Below are 20,722 nucleotides of genomic sequence, written 5' to 3'. Positions count from 1 at the left end.
GTGTGGTGAGCTAACCTGAAGAAGAAGACGATGACCACCCAAGTAACAATTCAGCAGCTATTTGGCATCCTCTCTGATTTAAGATGGTTTTATAACGGAAATAAACAATCCATTTAGTTTAAATACAGCATTTCAAAGTGTAAAACATTTCTGGTTAGTAATTCAGCTTATTACTGTTTTAAAAACCTTTTATAGTCTGTCGAGAAAGTTAAAGCAGCTCTCAATACCTCTATAAAACTGTTGTGTAAATCAATCATAAACTTCATTTGCTATTGTTTATTAATGCCTTGATAAAATACTCTATAAAATTGTTCTGTCATGATAAAAGCAACCATAAAACAATTCGGTTTTAAATGAGAGCAAAAAACATATATTGTTGTTGTTAAGACTTGTTAAAGTGTACCATAAAATCCCCGATTACTATGTTTCCAAATTGAACTCAAAAATTGGATCCTCATAAAAGCAATATTAATGACAAGGAAATCTCGAAGAGTAGACGAAATAGGATGAAAAATTCAAGTGTTAACATTCGACCGAAGGGAAGTCAATTGCAGCAACGACTGAGCAACTGGCGTTTGCATCACGTTCTGACCGGTGTTGACCGTCTCCTTTATGAAACAGTCCAACCTTCTCCAGATCGGGCGAACGAAATAATTTGCATTTGTACCTACAGCAAAGTGTTGAAACTGTCAGTAAGTGGAGATTGGCTGGTTTCCGATTCATAGCAGTAATTTTATTCAGCGAAAGGTTCGAAATTTCATTCAAACGTTCATTCTGCATCGTTTTATGGTGCACTTCGGGAATCATCCGGAAGAAGGGGATATTTTACGGGAACGATTCGAGCTTCCAGCTGTTGTTGTTGCGATATATGCGAAATGTCGCAATACGGTTCCGCACACTTCCTTAGTAACTGCTTCCAATTCAGCGGGAGAAAATCCCCTGGAAGAACGCTGGAGTAAAACCTCGATGCAATGATCGAACAACGCAACTATCGAAAGATAAACAAACTTTGACGTTTAACATTTTGCAGGCAACTTTGCCTCCATAAATGCTGCCATAAATCTGAACGGGGTAGGATCAAGCGAAATGGCTTCAGATAAATACAAATTTTCTTTATAAAAGCTATTTTAAATTTCTTAGGGATTTCATTCAAGCAAAACAACTTTTTCACAAATGGCGCATGCGAACCAACTTTTAAGCCACCGCCATATTACAATTATTTAGTTTGATTTTTACAAACTTCGTTTTCAATGTGTATTTCCATGGATATAACTTTATTTTGGTCAATTTAGGAATGAGCAGATATTTTAAATACGATAATCATAAAACATATCTCGGCTGAGCTTAATGATCAATCTGAAGAATAATTATTTTTTCTTCTTGATTAAAAATAATAAGTGAGATCAACGCTTTCCGAGGGCGGACTTATTTTTTTCGATGTTTTCATGTACATTTCACTTAAGATTTAATATGGCACCTACAACTTGGCCACTCTATAAGAACAATTTTAATAATTTTGGAAATTGAATAGCCGTTTTATATGATCAGTTTATATTTCAATTAAATTGTTAAGATCGGATGGTATTTTTGAATCCTTTTCTATCTTGATTGATGATTTTTCTAGTGGATTCAGCAAGCGGCAAGGGAAAATGGATTGAAAAAGGTTTTAATTGTTGCCAAATAGCTTTTATTGTAGCTTACATACGGGTTTCAAATGGTTCTCAATATGTTCGTCATACAACCTTTTTGGAGTAAATCAATCTTAAAGAGCTTCGAAAATATACCCTTCATAACCTTCTCCAGGATGGGCCAATTATACAGATTCTAGTCTTAATGAGGGTTTAGTGGATGCATCAATGTCAAAGTAGCCTTGACCAGGGTTTTATGAATGTTGTTTTATAGTAGCTTTGTATTACTTCATAAAACTTAAAATGTTACTTGGGGCATGAGCCCCTTCTCGGAACGAGTGTATTGGTGATGGACCTGGTCTACGATTCAAGGTAGGATTCTGTGATGATGAGTACCACAAAAAAGGTAAAATAAGTAGCACGATCTTCATCGAAATGTAAGTATTATTAACAATACACTGGAGTCGCTTTTTACGCGGTTTTTTTTTTACACGGTTTTTTTTTACGCGGTTTTTTTTTACGCGGATTTCGGAATTCACGCGGTTTTTTTTTACGCGGATTCCGGAATTTACGCGGTTTTTTTTTACGCGGATTTTGGTTTTTTTTTTACGCGGATTTCAGAATGTACGCGGTATATCGCTTTTTACGCGGTTTTTTCTTACACGGTCTTTTTTTACTCGGTTTTTTTTTACGCGGATTTCGGAATTTACGCGGTTTTTTTTTACGCGGATTCCGGAATTTACGCGGTTTTTTTTAGGCGGGACGTATCACCCGCGTAAAAAGCGACTCCAGTGTAATCATAACAATCAACTCATATATACATTGAAATACACATACAAGGGATGGTCCAACAGGGCACCCGATTGAAGCGTTTTGGACGGAGAGAGTGGGAATGCCAACTCCCTGTTGATAACATTTCGTAGATAAAGGGCGGACTCTCCTACCCACTCATTGGAGCTTCTTCCTGTTTTGTGGCTTGTCTTTTTGACCAGTTGGCTGATCAAGTTGCTGGAAGGATTCCATAGATGCGGATAGACGACTTTGCCTATCGATCTACCCAATCCATTTTTGGCCCTTCATATGTCGCTGTATGAGGCAATCAGAAATTATTAAGCTTGATCAAGACAAACAGAGAGGAGAGCCCACTGCTGTTGGACTTAGTTTCCGTGCTACCGTTTTCGATTTTTTTTTATTTATTCAAAGAGGGGATGTTTCTCAGAGTCTTAAGCTTTGTTAATCATCGATCGAGTTTCCACTTGCTGCAATTACAGCCTCCACACGCTTCCGGAATGCACGGCAGGTTCTTATAATGTAGTCTGGATCCATTTCTCTCCAGGTATGGGTCAATGTTTGTCTGAGGCTTGCTGTACTCGGGTGGCGTTTAGAACAGGCCTTGGCCTTCATGACGCGCCATATTGAGTAATCTAGCGGATTAAGATCGGGACTGGATGGCAGCCACATATTCTTCGCCCAGAACGGAAGATGTTCCTGCAACCACTTCCGAGTGCGGTTCGAGGTGTGGCACGGAGCCCCATCTTGTTGAAATACAACATTTGGCTTCGGAACGTACTGTTCTTTAATCCACGGAAGAACATACTTACTTAAAATCCCGATGTATACCTCCGTGTTGACCTTGTCGCCTTCTGGAATGAACACCGGGTCCATTTTTTTGCCATCGGAATCCACCAACTCAAACACCATAACACTAGCAGGATGCTTGGTCAGATACACGTTCTTGCGCTCGTCGGCCACGTCTTTTACCGGAAGAGAACTAATATATGTACAGGTCGGTTCTGGAATTTGATACGGGATCGACGGTAAACATGCTCTCGTCGGTGAACAGGATTACCGATTTTTTTCGCTTAAGGAAGTACAAGATTTTCTTGCATCGTTCGACTCGTAGCTTCCGGATGCGGTTGGTAAGCATGTGAGTTTTTTCCCGTGCCCTCGACTTTGCCCCGCAATCTTCCGTGCCCTAAAGTCACTGATCCCGTGTTCCTTTGCCATTTTCCTTATTGAACGCACTGGATTCACCCAAATCTTCCTTTTGATAGCAGCGATAACCCTCGGAACCCGAGCTGACCTCGGACGACCTGTGGCCACCTTCGCGGATAGTTGTCCTTTCTTTTCTCCGTTGTCCACCGGGACACTCCCACGGCGATTGAAATGTCTTTTTTTCACTTCGTCATGGTGCAACTGTCAAACTAAGTAAATCATTTTCTTTTAAACACAGCCTACTACGGTATGAGCTATAGGTTACGTGCATGCAAATAAAACCAAGGCATTGCATGCACAGGTAAAACGGGAACCTTATTTGTACGATGGTGCAAACAATATCACGCATACGGTACAATGGGTGGTAAACCACTATCATTATAAATATCATATCATATATGCACTTCGCAAGAAGCACGTTGCTTATTGATCAGCATTCAAGCATTGAAAGAACGTCGGGATTACGCAAAAAAAAATTATCAAACAATATCATTTCGTAACGCATTGACTCAGCTGATCTTTTGTCAATATTTAAACTTTTATTTTTTGCGACTAACTTTGAAATATTCCATAAAGACTCACGAACATTTAAGACAATTATTGTTATTTGGGAATGATCATAAAATACTAAAATTGATTTAACGAAAATACCTTAAAATCACAGAATGGTTAAAAGTATATCAACGATTAATGATTAATGGACAACCATATCCATTTAGCAAACATTTTACGACATTTATCATCATTATCCGTCATCACAATGAGGTAATTGATTCACTAAATTTGTATTATTTTAGAGCTATTCTTCAACTATCATCATTAGTATACACATACTTTAACACGCACTATTAAAACGAATATTTAAAGAAAAATATTTCATGATTTTAGAACGAAAACTTTCTGGCTAAAACACGTTCACTGCATATACTAACTTGTGTTCTTCGTAGTGTCACAAAACTACACGCAATCGAATACACACAAGTGATAAAAACTGATTTTCAAATCTTTTGTTGAACGACGTTGAGCACCAAGAAAACCACTACTTTGGATCTGATTATAAAAAAAAACGTAACTTAAAATTGGCCGTATTATACCCTCCCTTCCCTTCCGCCTGTTATCAATCATAATAATTTTACCAATACCTCTCCGCCCCCAAATGTAACGCGAAAGATTTATTTTTTTTTCAGGCAAGAGTCGGCATGAATCGCATTCATGATTGCTAACATAATATTTATGTACATTAACTTCAGATAAATAATTGGTAAAACAAAATTATGCCACACCGCATTTACTGACAGAAAACTGTCGCAATACAAACTTAAAAATGATTTTTAATTTATCAGATTCCTTTTCTTTTAAAGTTTTTCACATCACACTTTATGGTCATTGAATTCTGATCAGAGTTATTCTTCTTCTTCTTCTTCTTCTTCTTCTTCTTCTTCTTCTTCTTCTTCTTCTTCTTCTTCTTCTTCTTCGCATTTTAAGCTTATTGCTTATGGCATATTAGCTTATTGCGTGCTCTCAACTTAGTGTTCTAGATGCACTTCCACAGTTATTAATTGAGAGCTTTCGATGTCTGCTACCATTTTTGAATTTGTATAATTGTGTGGCAAGTACAATCATGCTCTATGCCCAGGGAGTCGATAAATTTTCCAACCCGAAAAATTCCTAGACCGGACCGGGAATCGAACCCAGTCACCTCCAGCATGGTCTTGCTTTGTAGCTGCGCCTTTAGGGAAGCTCCTAAGTTATTTATAAATTCTCATTAATATGCACATGCATATTTAATTCCTCTCAATCTCATCTCAAAATTGCTCTCAAATTCTCATCAGAATTCTATTCGATTGATTCTTCTAAAATTGTATTTAAGTGGTGAATCTCTTTACAGACTACTTTTAGCCTTCGTCAGAATTCCATTCATTTGAAATTACAATGGAAATCTCTTCTAAATTCCGTTGGTTTACAGTACAGTAGACTGGCCCACAAAAATAAAAGTTCTAATTTTTCGGCTAATTTGGATGTAGAATGAGCTGGTGCTTTTAGATTCAATTTTATATAGGGAATTTTCATAAAATACATGAACAAATGACATCTCTACACTCTTTCAATCATAAAACAGTTTCCTTATTCTCGATTTCATGCAGATTTTCAAAACTTGTAGTTCAGCTAATGAGTAACAACTTTGCTGAAGATTGCATCATGAATCCAGTTAGTTTTATTGAAATATTCGTTTTTGAATGTATAGTGGCATTTTGTATACATTTCAACCAAATCTCCAACATGAACATTAAACCAAACTCGCCAGCCCGTGTAAGGTTAAAAAGAGCTGAAACATTCAGATAGTGGTTGTCGTACCAAAAGACACGGGCCTGGGTGTTGGCCTGTGGAAAATATGAACTTTTATTTTTAGTGATAGTATTACGTTGCATAAGTTGCCTGTATTTTGTTGCAATATACGAGCAGCGAATCGTGATGCTTTATGGAGCACAGTTGTTTCTCATAGTTTAAGCAACGTATGCTGAAATTTTGTGCTTAATCGAGTTTGCTGAACCAGTTCTATGCATGAAAGAGTGAAGGAATATTATGTCTCCTTACATTTTAACCAGTATCCCCATATAAATTTTAAATCAGAAGCGCCAGCTCGTGTAACATCCGAATGAGCTGAAATTTGCAGAGAGTTGTTTTTTCATCTAACGGCACAAATCTAGGGGTTCCTTCATGTGTTCTCAATTTAGGCCAGTCTACTCTACAGCATTTTTCTTGAAGCTGCCCTCAGAAGTTGATGAACCCAACCAAAGGATGTCAGAATTGCTTACAATTATTACGATGATGGATGTTAGTGGAGACCGCATGAACGGACGATGCGATATACCGAGCAACGGTCCAATACAAGAAAATGAAAAAAAGAAAAATGTGAAGTGTATTAGTGAGTGAATAGAATCATGTTTTTTGCAACAAGTAAAGCTCGAAAGAGCAATTCTTCTACTATAATGGCACGCTGGGGAAGAGTTTAACCTGTCGGATGAAAAGTTGTTTACCCTGCAGCAGTCTCAAAATGATCAAAACGACAGAAATATTCCACGGTTCCAAAGTACCGTTCCAGCAATGGTTTCTGGAGGAATATGCAAATGTGGAATATTACATCGGTTGTCATGGAAAAAAGCGTTACAGATTAGCAAGTTCGTTCAGAGCTGATGCAGAGATAGTTTTTGAGCAAAGATAAATAGCCTCCCAGTTCAACAGATTTGAATCCCTTGCATTAGTTCATGTGGTCATAAATACGTCGAAGGTAAACGAGTACAGGGTATCTAATGTGATCCAATTCAGATTCAAAGCTGTGGGACGAAATGCCTTTAAATGTCGTTTGTGCCATCTGTGACGCTGAACACGTTCATTAAGCTCGTGATCTTGGCCTCATCCTGGATTCAGCGCTGACCTTCCGTTTACGTTACAATCATATCACGTTCATACAGAAAAAAAGATCTGAATTTTAACCAACGCGTAAAAACTTTCCTCATTAAATATTGAGCTATTACTGGCATAAACAATAAAATTGATTACAAATTTTCATGCAACGTTGCGATATTACGCTTAAATTTACTAGCGTTTATAACATATGTGATATAGTAACACTTGCAACATCTTGCATGAAAAATTAAGTAAAATCCAGTTGTAAATAAGTTATATATTAATTGCTTTTAAAACATCCTATTTTAGACTCGTTGTATTGTTGTTTGTGAAGTATTCAACCTTTCTGGCAAGCACTTGTTATCTTGAAGTTATAATTCGATATTGCATGTCTCAATTACCAGTTTATAACACATTTATAACTGATTGTTTTCGATGAAAGCTTGCTAGCCTTATATACAACATGTTTTCATATATCATTATTAGAAACATGAATACATCTGAGATATAACTTATTGATAATATGTTATTAATAAGTTATATTTCAGTTGTACTCATGTTTCCAAAAATGACATATGAAAACATGTTGTATATAAGGCTAGCAAGTGTTCATCAAAAACTATCAGTTATAAATGTGTTATAAATAGGCAATTGAGAGTTGTCATACCTAATTATAACTTCAATATACGATTCAAGTAATGTTCTTGTTGTTCGTGTTATAAACATGTTTTGATAACAATTATGAAATTTCTCAATGCATACTACAAACTGCACTACAATATGGCTGACCAATAAAGCAATGTATAGAATGAAGAAAACATTTAATTTGCACTTTCAACATCACATGTACGTTTTGTAAAAGAGAAAAGCAAGATAATTTTAAAAGAAAGTTGATATTCGTTTTGTTTTGTTTTTTTGCAAAGTTGGGGAATTTTATCCAGGGTATTTTATGCAATTCAATTTATTATATTAAGCTTTTTTCTAAGAGCCAATGAGTTTTTTAGAAGTAGAATGTATAGATTTACCATAAATTTGCAACCGCATAAATGTTTGCAGTACAGAATCTCAGTTAAGGCAGTTTATTCGCACGATAAAATTCCTCCGAAGAATAAGTTGTGTAAATTGATGATAAACAAATTCCATTCGTAGGAAGGATGAAATTAATTTACAACATGTCCAAAACAGTAGGTTGCGTTATAGTCATAAATAAGTTGCGCAAGTCAAGCATATGTTATATATAGATCCCACCTCTTGCGCTTTTTTCGGTATAAATAAGTTGTATACAAGTGACTAGACGTAAATGTTTACCGCTGATTTTGTCATAAATAAGTTATGTAAACCCGTTTATGACAAATTGTGTTGCTTGGGGATAGACTACTACATGAAATATCGTGTAAATTTACACCAAATCTAGCGTTCATAACATGTGTGATAGATATCACAGAAACTTACATGAACTTTTCATACCGTGCAAGGTGAACCGACAGTTGGGATTCATATTCAAAATATCCAGTGAATTTAAGGATTGCAGCCTTTGTACTACGCTCTGGTACGATCGATTTTGAAATCCAACTCTGTAGTGTGGTGCCCGTACCAATAAACTTGTTCAGCTAGGAGGATTTATTTATTTATTTATTGTTTAGTAAATCATCTGACAATCAGTCTGAATGAATATGTAATATTTACAAATTGAGGCGTTGGCATATCAAAATTGAACGCGGATTCAACCGATGTATGCAAACAAACCATTGCAGATATAGGTTGGTTATAATTAAACAGAGTACGATGAAATCCCGGCTGCATCAGGGACCGCTGACGTAATATCCTACCTGAAGCACGGAAGTCAAGGAGCGATAGAAGATAGGAGCAATCGACGTCACCGTTCAGTAATTTAACGACTAACGTAGATTGTTATAATTTTCGTCTTCGATCAAGCGTTTCAAGACCACGCAGACGGCATCTAGCGGGATACGCTGGAAGGTTAGGGGACACTTGATCCTCCAAGGATTACACACACTTCAACCAAATGTACGAGTGTGGAAAAATAATACTCTGTTTGGGGATACCTGATCCCTCAAATTTTCACACATTCGATCATGGGATGTGTGTAAACATCAATGTTCAAATAAATATCATAAAATGGGGACAATTTTTAGAACATTTAAAAATGTATATATGAAGGCTCGAGAGATTTATATAAAAATTTGAATAGTTCTTGAGTCCTCTCTCGCTTACAACTACATGGCATCAATTGACATATGTCATTCGAGTCTCCTCCATTTTTTAAATGCCTTTTTATACATCTACCACAAAGAACGTAGTTTGGGAAATTCATACAACATCTAGGAACCTTTTAAGTATTTATTAACTATCAAAAAATATTTTTCTCTGTGATATAGCCAAAATCAAAACAAGGGATCAAGTGTGTCCAGTCGCCCGTATTGCTGCTTTCTATCTGTGTTTTGATACTCTGATAATTAGACAACAAAGACATACAATAAACAAAGAACAAGGACAACATATCAATTTTATTTGCATGAAATGTAATCCATATTCTTTGGTGTTAAGCAAACATTAACAGCAGAGATAAACAACAAATCTATGCCATTTTTTTCAGTTAACACTTGGTTTGTTACATTTCAGATGTTGCATTCAATTACATAGCTGCGTATCAACCAGCTGATACAACTGCATTCAAAAAAAAGTTTCTGAGGTTCGTCAAAACATTTGCTGAAATTTGGCACACACAAATTCCTTATCACATCACCAAATCAAGGTTATACCACGAGAGGCAAGCAAGATAAATAGCTTGCTTACTGACATTTACTGAGATAAGGGGGCTACACGGGAAGGGGAGTTATTACAGTTAAAATCATCATGCAAGCACTTGTAAATAAAATGCATTGCTTGTCATACCGTCACCCTTATCGCACATCTCTTAACGTCTGGACTCAGCACGTCAAAGCGGCGATGCTACAGTGAGACGCACACGATTTGTGTTTCCAAATCCTTGACCATAGTGGAGTACAACACCGTAGTACAGTACACGACTCTTTCACGAAAATCAAGACAGGTTTCTCTGCCAAAACTTTCACTGTTTTTTTATTTGATCCGTGATAATGTTGCCTTCATCTTCTATTGACAGCCCAAGTGATAAAATTTGTCGTCTGTCAACTACCCATGGACCTTGTGCTGTCGTGTATTCAATGAAACTTGTGACGCCTATGATTTTAACTATAGAAAGTAAATTTATAGACGAAGGATTCAATAATTAGTTTTGTAAAATATCTGCACAACTTTATGTTGTAGATCTAAATAAATAAATAAATATTCAATATTCAATTTGTACCCGATTTAAAATTTATTTTCACGTGTTTACCTTTCTTGAATTGCTACCATTTGCTATCGCAAAATCTGTTCACTATTGTCATAGCTTCCTCATATTGATTTTTTTCATCATGTGGACAACTAGATCCAAAGATAAAGCGATATAAGAGCAATTTAAGATGCTTCCATAGTAATCCCAATACAAACTTCAAACCATTTGAATGGCCTCTAAACCTTCTTCAGTAATTAATTTTTTTAGAACAGACTCATATTTAAGATATATAAATCAAACTGATGTGTGGCTTACAAATGCTTTTTACATAATGAATTTCCCTACTGGAACACTTGAAAAACACCATAATGGCAACAAATCCTCCAAAACGATCGGAATCAATTCTTAAACATCTAAACGTTCAAGATGACCTAAACAATCTGCAGGTTGATCTAGAAATGTTAAAATGCCTTCAAAGTGCTAATAAAAAAATTCCAAGAAAATGTCAAAGTAGACATTGAATTTTAGTTTTGATACGTCTAACTATTAATCACTTTTTAAGGGACGAAGATTTCTTTGAGTAGTCTGATTAAGTTTAAAATAACTAAAATGCTGTGTATGAATTGAGTTGAAAACTTCATCAGCTTTTCTCGATTTTTCTAGCATAACATTTAGGATCAATTGTTAAACATAATAGGAGACTCACACAATTTTGAATTTACATTAAATTTACATAAACTTTAGAAAACGGATCACCGTACTTTACTTATCATTGTAAGTGTCGATGGACCCTAGAAAAAGGGCAGCCATATGAAGAAAATTCCGTACCTTCACTTGTTGAATTGTACACGTAACACTCTTTCCTACCTTTCCTAGCAGACTCGAGTAATCAAATGTAAACTATTGATTAAACTTCCATACCCATTACGAAAAACTTCCATCATCAACGTCCGGCAACCCAGAGCTGTTGGTGACAACTTACAAACAACTCCTACACTCCTCCCTCTGAACCGCCCATCTTTTCGACCAACTTTATTAGAAATATAAAGCGCCTTACCCGGGAAGACCCTGAAAGGCACCAACCATCATCATAACACAAGAGTTTTCCTGTCACAACGGATCAGCCCAATGATGACGCCAAAGTTTCAGAGAAGCTGTACGCCACGCCGCATCTCGCAACTCCATCCTTCCCGGGACTGTTCCGTTCAATTTCGCATTTGGGCTGTCACGTGAACTTGACTAACCCAGCACCCAGCCATCCAAACAGCCAAGCGAGTGGAGGATAAACTTTTGGCTGCTGGGAAAAATTTCCGCAATAAGCCCTCGTTGCTGATGCTACTGGCAAGGATAAGAGTCAAAACTTAACGACGAAATACGAGAAAAACGAGAGTACAAACTGCAGAGTGAAACGAGCTTAGCAACACGAATAAAAAGGAAAAGATAAATACCGTGTTTGCGATCCGGACGGCGAGAGACGTCGGTTCCATTTTTTTTGTGAGTATTTACATTTTCAACAGTCAGGTCACCAACGTCGACGTGTTTGTCGTTCCGGTTCTCGTCGCGGTCGCCTTTTGTTGGGGCGCAAAGTTTTCCCAGCTCTTGAATATCCGAGCACTCTGTTATTGATCTCACTGACTCACTCACGTGAAGGCAAAGTTTTCACTTTAAACGTCGAATTCGCCAGCACTGTTGCCCACGTCACACTTGCTTCCGATTTTGGGCGTTTTGTGTCACCTGCAATCACGCATTCGAACGATGAGTTCCCATGTAGAAACTCATAAATTTTGCTTCTTTATTCACGCACCTTCCGCAACCATCCACCTGACCGAACACTGTGCTAATCAGCAATGTATTTCGTGCGAAATATTCTTCTAGAGCCCTCGTTATCTTAACATACCAGCACCCGTTTTCCTTGCACCGTCGTTTTCCTCTTCTCTTGGAAAAGCTTATCCTTTTCACTCGTCAATCCGTATGTCAGTCTCTGGAAATCACTTTAAGAGCCCACTCTCAAAGGGCGTTTCGCCTCATTAGGCATCGAGGGATCAATTGCGCCCGTTTCCTTTCAAACAAAAACACGATTCATGGCATCGAACCATGTGAGCTCTGTTTTGCATAGGCCCTCGCTTTGAAGTCGTCTACTGCAGCAACACTCAACTCATCCACCTGCTGAAGGGAGAACATCAATTCACGATGGGACTAAAACTTGCTTGGAATTCAAACCACACCGCAACTGGAGAAGACACCGCGAAAAACACATCCGAACGGGCCGACGGTATCACATTAAACTGATCAATTCGATAGGCGAGCAAGCGAAAGAGCCTCGGTCCGTTTTGGATGAGATACCCAAAAAAATGCGTTCCCTTCCAAAATGAGAGATGGAGAGAATTTTCCACAACGACTCTGTTTTCCGGACAAACTACAACTTGAAACCACTGGTGATTTTCCTCGCACGAGCGTATACAGTTTGCATGCAGCTGAAGAGCCAGGGATTCGTGGTATTTAGATAGAACGGCGCATGTCCACTGGAACTGAACCCGAACGGTTGTCAAACCTTTCGATGGGCTAGAGGACTAAGCCGACTACGGAAGACCATGCAGGAACTCAGTAGCTCAATTCGAGCAAAACATGCATCCAAACAGATGGGAGCTTTCGGGTCGTCGGTCGTGCATGGCAGCGTCGTAACCATAACCTAGATTCAGCTGGTCGATGATGAAGGGGACTGACTGGAAGTTCGGATTTCAGCGTGCTACTAATGCTGTTGAGTGTGGAGGTAGATTGTGTGTAAAACGGCTTTCACTATATATTCTTTCAGAGGGTTGTGCTTTGTGTCATCCCGAAGTTGAATGTTGCAGGTGGAAATGGGATATGATGTGGAAATTTATCACAACCCCCTAGTTGGAGGGGATATTGTTGAGTTAATTCTGGCTATATTTAAATGAAGCGATCTTTCGCCTGCGGTTCAGGAGGAATTTTCAAGCAAGGTCCTAGCGAAAGTTTAATATAAGTGTACTTTACTTACCAGAGTGTTATATAACAGTGTTTTCAACTCCTCATAAGACAACCAGTACCATTTCAATTGTATTAACTTATAAGATGTCATAAAAAGGTGTTTTCAACTTTATTTATAACAAACCTTTGAAAACATCAAAAGAAACTATCAGTCATGGCGTCGTCAAATTAAACGCCAATTTTGAAAGAAAGATTTTTTTCAAGAACTTTGTAAATTCAACTAAGTTTTATTTTATATACAACATGTTTTATAGTGGTATTAAAACATTAAAATGTACGTTTAAATAATATTTACAAATCAAAGCAAATTAAAATATTTTGGCAATTTTTGAAATCATGTTGATGCTTTCTGCATCAGTTATAATACCGTATGCGTGATAATGTTTGCACCATCGTACAAAAAAGGTTCCCGTTTCACCTGTGCATACAATGCCTTGGTTTTTTTTGCATGCATGTAACCTATAGCTCATACCGTAGTAGGCTGTGTATAAAAGAAAATGATTTACTTAGTTTGACTGTTGCACCATGACGAAGTGGCAGCGTGCTCGTGATTTGTCCCACGCGCAAATGTTGCAAAAAGACATTCCAATCGCCGTGGGAGTGTCCCGGTGGACCGTCAAAAGGGTTTTAGACCGAGAAAAGAAAGGAAAACTATCCGTAGAGGTGGCCACAGATCGTCCGAGGTCAGCTCGGGTTCCGAGGGTTATCGCTGCTATGAAAAGGAAGATTCGGGTGAATCCAGTGCGTTCAATAGGGAAAATGGCAAAGGAACAAGGGATTAGTGACTTTACGGCACGGAAGATCGTGAAGAAAGACCGCGGGGCGAAATCGAGGGCACGGAAAAAAAACTCACATGATTACCAACCGCATCTAACGAGTCTAACGATGCAAGAAAATCTTGTACTTACTTAAGCGAAAAAATCCGGTAATCCTGTTCACCGACGAGAGCATGTTTACCGTCAATCCCGTATCAAATTCCAGAACCGACCGAGAACGAAATTTTTGAGATTTTTTTTTTTTATTTTGACATTGCTCAATGGTTATTATCACGCATATGGTACATTTACACAACAAGCCTTTCTTATTCTTTTACCAAAAGATGTTTTATATGTTACTTGGGAAATATATTGATTTGTCAACATAATGGCGCATACAAAAGAAAGAGATTCTAAAAGAACTAAGTCGAAGGTTCCTATACTTCACTGCATTTACCCCCCTATTTCTTATCAACTGTAAAAGAAATGAAGTTGTGAGTGGATGAATCTATTATCTTCTATTATTCAGGACTCAAAATGTCTTATGTTTGATACTCTTTCGACTAATTCCTGGGAATCGGGAAATGCTTTTATTCAGTGAACAAATAGGTCCATTAAAATGTTAATTTTGACGTAGGATTACGTCTGTAATTTCTATATGAGGGTACACTTTTTTTTCTCTGTTCGGGACCTAACACTACTGCGACCAGTAAATTGATCTATTGTAGTATATCCCGTGTCCTTAGTTTAGTGCATGTCGTATTACTCCATCACTATTGAGAAATGATGAAGTATTCGATTTTTTTAGAGTTGTCACTCTTGCATTTATCGCAAGGATCCGACTCTAATTGAAAGGTCCCGCTATTTATACCCTTCGGAGTGTTGAAACACCCTCCAAAGGCGCGCCCCTTTGTCAGTACCCGGGAATTTCAGGAAAGTCCAGAGAAATCCAGTCAACTTGAGGAAACATGTGCAATATTTTGTAAACTTCATAAGTTCAAAGAGCTTCAGGGAGATTTAATGATTTTCAGGAGGGTTCCATTTTCTTCAGGCGAATTGATGGGAAGCACTGAATATATCAGGACTGGTAAGCCCAAGTAACAATTCAGTAACCATTTGGCATCCACTCTGATTTATGATGATTTATATAGGCAATGAACAATCCATTTAGTTTAAAAATAGCATTTCAAAGTGTAAAACATTACTGCTTAGTAATTCAGATTTTCTGCTGTTTTAAAAACCTTTTATAGTCTGACAAGAAAGTCAAAAACTGTCTTGTTACAAAAATAAATTTAAACCAGTTCTCAATCCCTCCTTTTTTTTATATTTTTATCATTTAATTTCATAACCTTTTTTTTTTTTTTTATTACAAAATTAAACAATTTTTACTACTAATTCTTAACTAAGAAAACAAAGGCAAATTTTCCAAAAACCTTCCTGTAAAAGACTCTTTGATTCCATCTTCGGCTTCTAAGCATGTTTTTGAAAACGAAGATTGAAGGGTTCCTATAATGCTTCATATTGTACATAATTCCTTCAGTAGCTAGCCATAGAGCCGCTTTCAGCTCTTTACATTTTTTTTCCTTTATGTGTAGTAAAAATTTCAGTAGCACTTTTGAGTCTAACGTTCAACTGATTCCTGATTATTTCCTCAACCCAATTCCAAATTTCACGAGATAAATTACAATCTTTGATTCTATGTAAATTTGTATCTAGTGCATTACAAACATCGCAATTCTTTTCCGTCTGTCCTCTCTCATTATATTTGGACAACTTTTCTTTATTTGGATAGATGTCATTCAAAACTTCAAAAAACATTGACTTGGCTTCTGAACTGTACACATTTTTGCTAAAGTTTTCCCACACAGTGACCCAATCAAAATCAGGGAATTTTGCCTGAATTTTTGGAATGTGAGGCTGTTTAGCTAACAAGGAACTATATATTAGAGCAATAGTATTCAAGTAAACCATATTTTTATATTGCTTTGCAATATTTATCCAATTCGTAGTGTTACGAGAGAGTTTATGTGTATATTGGCAGTTCAGCAGAAAATGATCGGGATCCTTCAACATGTTATTGGAGTCGAATAAAATTTGCTTGATAAATAATGCTTTCATTTTTTCCTCCAAATTAACCAAGGCTAGACCTCCTTTTCCATAGGCCAGATAAAGTTGATTGCAATCTACTTTAAAAATTTGAGAACCCCAAAGATATCTCATTACATTTTTTTTAATTCCTCTAAATGTCCTTTCTCAGGTGGTAACATCTGTCCAATATACCATAGTTTGCTTAATATAAAAGTATTAATGATCCAAGTTTTTTGAATAAAATTTAAATTTCTAACTCCGATAGATCCCAGACTGCATTTGCAAGTGTTTATCAATCGTTCATAATTTTTTCCAATCATTTCTGTCCAATTATTAGTTATTATCATTCCTAAAAATTTTAACTGTTTAGCTTCTATTATTCGTTGTGGTCCTAATGAAAAATTGTTTATCCGCAAAAATGCTGATTTATTTACATTTAGTTTGATTCCAAATGTTTTACCATATTCATCAGCTATGTGTAATACCTTATCAAATTCAACATCAGATAGAATAATTATTGTTACATCGTCTGCGTATGCTACAATTTTAATGAACTTATCATCAATTAAAATACCTGTTATCGAGTGATAAACTTCTCGTATGAATGGTTCTAAGTACAAAACAAAAAGAATCATTGATAGGGGACAACCTTGTCGCACAGATTTTTCTATTTTAAAGCTATTTGTCAAGTGACCATTGAAAAGTACACTAGAGGAAGCATTTATGTATAAATTTCTAATACAGCTAACAATCTGAGGTGGAAAGTTATAAGCTTCTAAAACTTTCCATAATTTCGCATGATCCGCATTATCAAACGCCTTCTCCATATCCAAATTTAATATTGCTGTTTTAAATCGTTTTGACCCATTTGCTTTTGCTATAACTGTTCTCAACTGATCAAGTGTATCTATACAAGACTTGTTGTTCACACATGCAGTTTGCCCTTCTTCTACAACTTTTCCTAAAAACTGCTGAATGCGGTTGGCAAGAATTTTGGTAAAAACCTTGTAATCACAGTTCAGAAGGCTAATAGGTCTAAAGCCCGAGATGTTTTTAGAACAACCCGATTTTGGTATTAATGTTATGTATCCTTCGCAAAAAGAAGAAGGAGGAATAACATCGCCATGCAATAAATCATTAAACAGTTTAATCATATCATGTTTTAACAGATCAAAGTGCTTGGTATAAAATTCATAATTAATGCCATCTGGCCCTGGTGTCTTTTTCTTGGTGCAACTGAAGACTATGTCCTTGAGCTCTTGTTCGTCAATATCACGTGCAATATTTAATGAATCCTGGTTGCTCAATTTTTCATTGATATATTCAAGTGAACCGTTGTATGCCTGAAGCCGCTGCTTTTTGAAGTTGTTGCAAAAATGATTAAAAATGTACTTTTTCAATTCATTTGTACCTCTAATGATATCGCTACCATCGAGCAATTCCCCAATTGTTCGACTTTTTGAATTTTTATGGCGAGCTATTACTTGATAAATATTAAATTTTTCATCATTCATTATACTGTTAACTGATAACTTCCCTTCTAGATTTTTTAATTTTTCAGTTTCAATTTTGTAAATCATTGCTTTTGTAAAGTTCATTTCCGTGCTAACGTCTTCATCATTGTTTTGCAAACTTGACAGTTCTATTAGTGTTTTATATAAATCTGATTTTCTTTCAGTTATTTGACGATTGAATTCTATACTTTTGCTTTTATAAAATTGTTTCACTTTAGATTTAAAATGATTTGTCCACCAACTGTGGAAGCTATTTTGATAAGATATTCTGTGCTGTTAAGCTTCGTATTCAAAACAGAACTCGTTCTCAATGAGATCGTTATTTATGAAGCCTGTATTAATCTTCCAATACCCTTTTCCGAAATGATGTCCTAGATCTGTCTTATTAATACTTATTTTCATTGCAATAGCCTTATGGTCAGAGAATGGTACACTAGATGTTTCAAATGATACAACTGATTCTACAAATTTCGAAGAAACGTAAAATCTGTCAATTCTAGAAGCAGATGTACCTCTAAAAAATGTGCACTGCACAGATTGCCCTTTAATGGCTTTTTCAATATCTTTCAGATCTAAACTTGATACTAATTTTTTTAGGCTACCGCAATAGTTTTTTGTTGATCCTTTTGTGTCGGTTGCATCTAGAATACAGTTGAAGTCACCTCCAACTACATGGTGCATTACATCGGATTTGTTGAAATGAATCGCAATGTTTTCGGAAAATAAAAGATCTCGCTCTTTTTTATACTGGAAACCTGCATGCCCGTACACATTTATGTAATTTATACCGTTAACTTTTACTGATATTATTCTTCCACTAGGGTCACCTATTATATCATCATAATCCAATCCTTTCCGTATTAACACGGCAGTTCCTTGAGATTTTCCCACATTGACATTTTCCAACATGTGAGTAAATAAATGAAAAATTTCGAAAAGCTACCTCCTGACAGAAAACTATATCCGCATTGCTGTTTATTATAAAGTCTTTCAGCAGCGAAAGCTTGACCCTTGTCTGGATAGCATTAAGATTGATGCTAGCTATTACTCTACTGTATAGCATGACAGTTACGATTTAGCTCTTCGATTACCTTTGACTGACGACGATCTGCTTTTCTTACTTGCCTGACTTAGCGATTCCTTGGCCGCTTTTCCGAGCAGTTGCTCGTTAACGGGATGGTCCTTCGAGTCTCCGTTTCCTCTTTTATGCCTTCTCATCTCCATTGATCGGCTGATTCTAGGAGGGTTTGTATTTACCCCAGTGCCTCCGGTTTCCGGTGTTCGCATAGGTGATATGTCCATTTCCTCGAAGCGCTTGGCGAAGTGCTCGGAATTTCCAGACGATTTCCCTTGTTCCACATTCATTTCCCATGATGGCGGCAACTCTTCTACCTTGTTTTGTGTTCAAGATGGGTTCGATTCTTCCGATACCGGCTTCGGTGTGATTCCGTCCACAACGTCAGCGAAAGACCGAGGTTGTGTATCATCGGTACGCTTCTGATGATCATCGATTCTGCTCTGTACGGAGGAGCGTTTGGGACACTTCGCCTTAACTCCTTAAAACTGTTTTGCAAGAATGAACGTCATTAGCAATAGTTTATTAATGTCTTGATAAATTACTTTATAAATGTGTTCTATCTATTATTGTTGCTTTTTAGGCTTTTTCAAGTGCATCATAAACTCCTGAATTTTTCTGTTAACAAATTGAGCTTAAAAGATGGTTCCTCATAGTTAATAAAGGGTGATACGGTCAAAATTTGGTCAATATCAACTTGACGTATTTCTTTCAATTTTGCATTTAAAAAACCTGAACACCCCTCATTTTGAAGGTGTGTGTGTGTAGAATGTTGCTCCTATTTTGATTTTGGAATTCACTCTTCAGTTGTCAAAATGCCGTCCAAGCAAGAAGAGCAGCGTATCAAAATTTTGCTCGCGCATCGCGAAAATCCGAGCTACTCGCACGCAAAGTTGGCAAAATCGCTAAAAGTTGCCAAATCAACCGTTACAAATGTAATTAAAGTGTTTGGGGAACGTTTGTCGACAGCCAGGAAGTCTGGATCGGGGGGAAATCGAAAACCGGAAGCCGCTGAGACGACAAAGAGAGTTGCCGGTAGTTTCAAGCGAAACCCTAACTTCTCTCTCCGAGATGCCGCAAATAAGCTGGGTGTATCGTCTACAACCGTGCATCGAGCCAAAAAACGAGCCGGACTATCGACTTACAAGAAGGTAGTGACTCCAAATCGCGATGATAAACAAAATACGACGGCCAAAGCGCGATCCCGGAGGCTGTACACGACGATGCTGACGAAGTTTGACTGCGTGGTAATGGACGACGAAACCTACGTCAAAGCCGACTACAAGCAGCTTCCGGGACAGGAGTTTTATACGGCAAAAGGAAGGGGAAAGGTAGCAGATGTTTTCAAGCACATGAAACTGTCAAAGTTCGCAAAGAAATATCTGGTTTGGCAAGCCATCTGTACCTGTGGCTTGAAAAGCAGCATTTTCATAGCTTCCGGGACTGTCAACCAAGAAATTTACGTGAAAGAGTGTTTGAATAAACGTCTGCTGCCTTTCCTGAAGAAACACGGTTGTTCCGTACTGTTTTGGCCGGATTTGGCATCTTGCCATTACGGTAAAAAGGCCATGGAATGGTACGCCGCCAACAACGTGCAGGTGGTTCCCAAGGACAAGAACCCTCCCAACACGCCAGAGCTCCACCCAATTGAGAAATACTGGGCTATTGTCAAGCGGAACCTAAAGAAGACCAAAAAAACTGCTAAGGGCTAGCAGCAGTTCAAGGCAAACTGGCTTTCTGCGGCGAAGAAGGTGGGCAAGGTGGCTGTACAAAATCTGATGGCAGGGGTCAAGCGTAAGGCCCGGCAATTCGGATTTGGAAAAGCGGAAGCCTAACTGAATATTTTTCCTGAATTTTATACTAATTGAACTTGAAAAAGAAATTTAATTTGATTTTTTAAATAAACGATTTCACCGATTTACACGCGTTTT

General features: G+C 37.3%; 1 protein-coding gene across 1 annotated transcript in view; it reads right to left on the bottom strand.

Moving 5' to 3' along the window:
* LOC135704972 (acid sphingomyelinase-like phosphodiesterase 3b) overlaps positions 1 to 12,607 on the bottom strand; it is a 232,689-nt gene extending 220,082 nt beyond the window's left edge. The window contains exon 1 of the mRNA XM_065226514.1: positions 11,799 to 12,607. The gene's annotated coding sequence lies outside the window, so the exon portion shown is untranslated. The remainder of the gene's footprint in view (positions 1 to 11,798) is intronic.
* Positions 12,608 to 20,722: the final 8,115 nt, after the last annotated feature.

This window comes from Ochlerotatus camptorhynchus, unplaced genomic scaffold (genome assembly GCF_037179485.1).
Source record: "Ochlerotatus camptorhynchus isolate MF236.1 unplaced genomic scaffold, CSIRO-AGI_Acam_v1.1 ptg000253l, whole genome shotgun sequence".
NCBI lineage: Eukaryota > Metazoa > Arthropoda > Insecta > Diptera > Culicidae > Ochlerotatus > Ochlerotatus camptorhynchus.
This window is presented reverse-complemented; position numbering and strand designations above follow the sequence as displayed.